Below are 5,219 nucleotides of genomic sequence, written 5' to 3'. Positions count from 1 at the left end.
ACGACCCGATTATTAGTCAGACGATGGGACTATGCTATAATTACAACAAAGCATCTGGAGTTTATAAGAGGATGTCAACAAGCGAAGCGAAAGCGAGCCCGAACGAAGCGAGCCCGAGAAAATCCTAAATCCAAACGGTGACTAAAGCTAAAATCCGAGTGGAACAAGGTAAGAAATTAGCCGAACATAACAGGAAGATGAAGCAGCAGCTCGCCAAGATGAAATTAGGCGAACAGAGTGAAACACCTAGATCGGAAAATAAAATTTATAAAACGGTTTCAAAGAATAGAAATTTAATATTTGGTGGCTTAGCGATTGGTGCGGTCGCAGTCTATTTAATCTGGAAAAATAAGTTGACGGCTATGAAAGTTGAACCACCAAAAAGCGAGCGACCAGAAATTTTGGATATGGAATAAATTTAAAAACTATTTATATTAAAAAGATGAGTAACGCTAAATCAATCGACGTAAATGGAATCGCAAACACGGTTTACCACGGCGCTGTAGTTTGAGCGATCTCCATAGGTTACGCCATGCTATCGAGCAAGCTATTTAAAATTAAACCGCCCGATTTAAATAAATTATCTATCGAAGACGCGTTAAAATTGACCGCGCTGTCTAGCCGTGCATTGGCTACCCAGGGTTGGCTAGTGGCACAAGGTATATTGCCCGCGAGTTTGCCCACCGCTTAAAAAACGTATATTATAAAAGAATGGCCTAAGGAGGATTTGAACCAGACGATTTTACGTCACCCCCGGAAGAAAAAGAAGAAGAAGAAGAGTCTACATGGAACGATACACCGGCCTCATTAACCGAACTAAAACAGGGACAGAACCGACTGAACCAAAATTGACGCTAACCACCCGACCTGTCAGAGAACCCACTGGTGATACGTTAGAACGAGGAAGAGCGATATTCAGAACTAATCCAATTGTAGGCGACTTTTATAGATATTTTAAACTTGCCCAAAGAAAAGATGTACCATCAGTACTTCACTATGAAAATTTTACATTTCATAAAGGCCGAGGGTTATTTTTCAAAGGTGAAGATAAATATGGAGATGTGCTAGTAACCGACAAAAGAAACACATGTGTAGTTGTCGGTCTTGACACAATCGCAAAAAATGCGAAAGATGCTGGCTATATCGGAGGCAAAGAAAACACCTCAGCGCAAGATTTTATTAGATACAAATTAGGATTTGAAAAATAATATTCAACCCGAAAATATTCAGATGGAAGAGCTTCTCCAAACGGCCGACTGAGTCAGTGGCATCGTAGGAGAACTTTTTAAAGAAAAAGGAGTTCAAACAGAAGGATTAAATTTTAGTCGCCTTAGACGAATCGTTACAAACCACCAAAGGGGAATTAATTTTAAATCAGGGTAAATTACATCGGTTAGAAAAAGCTACGACGGATGCTGAAAGAGAAGAACTCCGGGAGCAGTTAAACGATTTCCGGCTAGAGAGCCGGAAGACTGGAAACTATAAATAGAAATACGGATAAACTTCGTACGCAAATCAATCAAATTGAAGAAACGATTAGAGCTATGATGCATTCTGATTTTACACTACGTGAGATAATTGGAATTTTATTTAGGGAGCAAGGCGTAACGATCGTAAACATTTTAACGGCTTTTAGTTTAGCCGTAAGTACCATTGTTAGTAGCATCATAGCTAGCGTTAGAGCTGCCGGAACGCCGACGACAGAACCCACGCCAGAACATCCCGAACTATCGAGTAAAGGTGGAATTACAGATTGGATCAAACGTCAATTATGGGATTTGGCAAACGTGTTGAAGAAACTCGGGTCGAAAGCTTTAGGCGCTTCGCCCGGAATCATGGGTAGCGTTTTGAGCTGGATATTCAACGTGGCCCAGTAAGGCGGTTGGGTGGGTGGCAGAGCACGTGTGGACTTTGTTTTTAGCGATCGGTTATATAAATTTGGCTTTTATACAAAAAACGTAAATAGTTTTATAAAAGGCAAAACTAATTAAACGCTTGTTTTCCACGTGGAGAACAAGAGTTTCTTTTAATGCCTTTTACTTTTTCCGTTTACTCTAAGTTAATACTTTATACAACATAAAACCAATTACACCCACGGCAATGGCTCTTACAGTAAAAGACAGTTTTTCTTTGTTGTGTACGTCAAAAGGTTTTTTCTCCTTTGGTTGTTGAAGTTGCTTTGGTTGAGTGGGTAAAAGTTCTGGTTTGCTCGCTTCGCTCACTGGTAACAGTTCTGGTTTGTTCGCTTCGCTCGCTTGTGGGCTTTCGTTCTATTGCAACGAATCTTGAAATTGGTCAATCGATTGTTTGAGATCGGGTCCGAATTAATTAACGATTCCACGATCGTAATAAGTTGCCGTTGCGCGTCTAATCCGGTGCCAGTGGCTAAAACACTGGCCTTGGTTTGTGCTTGTGCCCGAGTAAGGCGTAGACGTAAGCGCGGATAGATTCGTTTACCTTGGTGATTCCCACGTCTGTCAACTGAGACTTTTTAGGAATGAAATCCCACCAGGCCAAAGTGACCGCGTCCGACTGTGAAATCCAGGTGACCATGTAAGTACTCGCGTGACCGGAGCCTTTAGGCGGTTTACCCCAGCCAAAGCCCATGTAAGTAGATCATGCGTATTTACCGTTGGTCACGTGTAAATCGTGCGCGTTGTAGTTTTTACCCGGGACAGGTACGTAACCGTTGTCGTAATAATAAGCGGTACTTAATCCGTTTGACAACGCAAGTTTGTTTATATGATTTATTCGGATCAACTCCGTATAAAATTTATGTGTCTGTTAACTACCGATGATTGTAATTTTGTGTAATGTGTCAAATACGTCGTCGCTCGAAATGGGCATCAAGCAGTCTTAAAATTTTTTTACGGTGTAATATACGTGAAAATTGAATAAAGCCGACACGTATGGATTGGGGTCGGATAACAAGTCAAAACCCACGCCGCAGGCCGTCTTCGCGCAATAGACCGCAAAATGAAATTGATTTTGATAAAACGATATCGGCTCGGTCACCCAGCGATTGACGACTTCGCCCGGGGTTACTCTCGGTAATTTATACGCGTGCGTTAAATTTGGAAACTCGGCCGTAACGAGTTGTCTTCGTTGACTAAAATTGTTAAACGACTAAAGTTGGCTCCAATTTATTTTGTTTCACACGTATTTTAAAGGAGGTGCCGTCGTTGGTCGGTTGATAAGGAGGTGGTTGTTCCTGATATTTAGCCGATTTTTTTTAAAACGGTCACCCGTTTGTTGGCTAGCGCTTCTGCTCTTTCATTTACTTGGTGTTCAAATTCTTCTTTACTGCCCGCTTCGTTTGCTGGCAATTTGGTGGGCATGTTTGACCTATTTTTTTCTTTCATTCCTTAAATTTTTTCATCTCGGAAAATAAGTGCAAATTCTTTCTGGGATATATCTCCGTCTTCAATCACGTATTCCTCGATTGTGCTTAATTTGGTGTCTGCCACAAGTCCCACAAGTCCCACGGACCCGGTAACAATACCCAAAAAGTCGGAAATGCCGACGGCTGCCGAAGTAGCGGCCAGTGCTTCCGCACCGTACTTTACGTAACCGAGTGCGGTGAGTACCCGTTTAATCTTTTTATAGCTAGCTTCGCGCGCGTCGCGTTCTCTTTGAATCTGGGATTGAATTTCTTCGATCTTTCGAAGGCGGTAAATTTTAATGCTCGCTTCGCTCGCCTCGCTTCGCTCACCTCTCAGCTTGTTCGGTTAAATCGGTTTTTTATTTAAATTGGGATAAATCATCTTTGTATTATATACAGGTTTTAAAAAATGTCTAACTCGATTAAAATTTTGCCGATATTATTCAAGAGCTCACCTGGATCATTTTAAACAGAAAAAGTCAATTCATTGATATTTCTGTGTATTAACTTTTTAGGCGTTTCACACGTCAAGGGTGTTGAGGTGCAAGACCTGGTCGCAATCACGTATAGCAAGTCTACACACTGTCCGTTATAAAAGTTGTCAATTGTACTTAATTGTTTGCAATGAATAAACGCGAGTTTCAAGGGGTATAAATCGTACTTGCGTTCATAAATAACGTTGGGTAAAAGTTTTATTTTGGGTAAGTTCAATAGTTTTGACACTTCTTTATTTAGTCGCAACTTGAGATTGGGGAACGTAATGGCCAAAGTCAGCCTTTTAGATTCTGAGTGAACCTTAAAAGAAACGTCTGGAATCGAGTTTAACAAAAAGTGAAACCAGTCCATGTTATGATAACCGGAAGATACTATGATGCTTCCTCTTTGACCCTCGGCTAATGGTTGAGATGAGCTTCGAGAACGAAGTCTGTCGTACATAGGTTCCGTTAGCCCTGTCAAAAAAATCTTTTAGTTAATTTTCTTCTGGGTCTCGTGGGTTGTACGGGGGAGTTTGTGGTAGGTCGAGTTGGGGGATTCCCTTCATAAATTTCATCCAAGGCTTGTCTTTGGCGCCGCACGACAGTGAACCGTGGGTACTGTAGTATACGTCTTTTGGATAAATAAATAATTGCGCGTCGCATCTCTTATTGATAACTTTATCGATATCTATCGGTCTTTTTCGGTGATCAAATAGAGAGGCATAGGGATCTGTTTTAACGTACATTTGGTTTTTAGCCGTATAACGTGGTTTAACTACGTACTCTAATTTATTAAGGTCATCGATATCGCAACTGGCTTTGTAGGCGTTCACGGTGTTAGACGGGAGATTAGACCCTTGAGATTTGATGAATTTATAAACGGCTACATTTATGTGATCGAATATGTTTGTCGTAGGTTCTTGTATTTGGTAACACATTTGACGGCCTTTGACGTTTTCGGGGGTTTTATCTCGGGTGCCGTATTTATAAAGCGGGTTTATACCGTAACATGGTTCTATCGTCATAATCAACAAGCGTCTATTTTGGACGTTGTAATGGTAAAAAATGGGTGAAGTGCATTGGCTCACTTGGGCCCCTTCTTTAATCATGGGTTTTGAAGTGATTAATTTACTCGGGTCAAAGGGACCATAGGTAACGTTGGGGTCGCAGTTGTCGGCATTGAGACGTCGTGGTCGACTGAAACGATATATACGTGGGTTGACATGGTTCCGATTTTTTGCTTGGACGTAGATTTTTTTTTTCATTTTTATTCGGCCGCGTCTATTAACTCGGGTGGGATTTCTAATTTAATTAAATGTTCAACGTCAACGTCGTATTCAATAATTTATCCAATTTTGTAT

Source organism: Acanthaster planci, linkage group LG10 (genome assembly GCF_054643075.1).
Source record: "Acanthaster planci isolate LZ-2023a linkage group LG10, COTS_SCS, whole genome shotgun sequence".
In the NCBI taxonomy this organism is placed as follows: domain Eukaryota; kingdom Metazoa; phylum Echinodermata; class Asteroidea; order Valvatida; family Acanthasteridae; genus Acanthaster; species Acanthaster planci.
Note: the sequence above shows the minus strand (reverse complement) of the source record.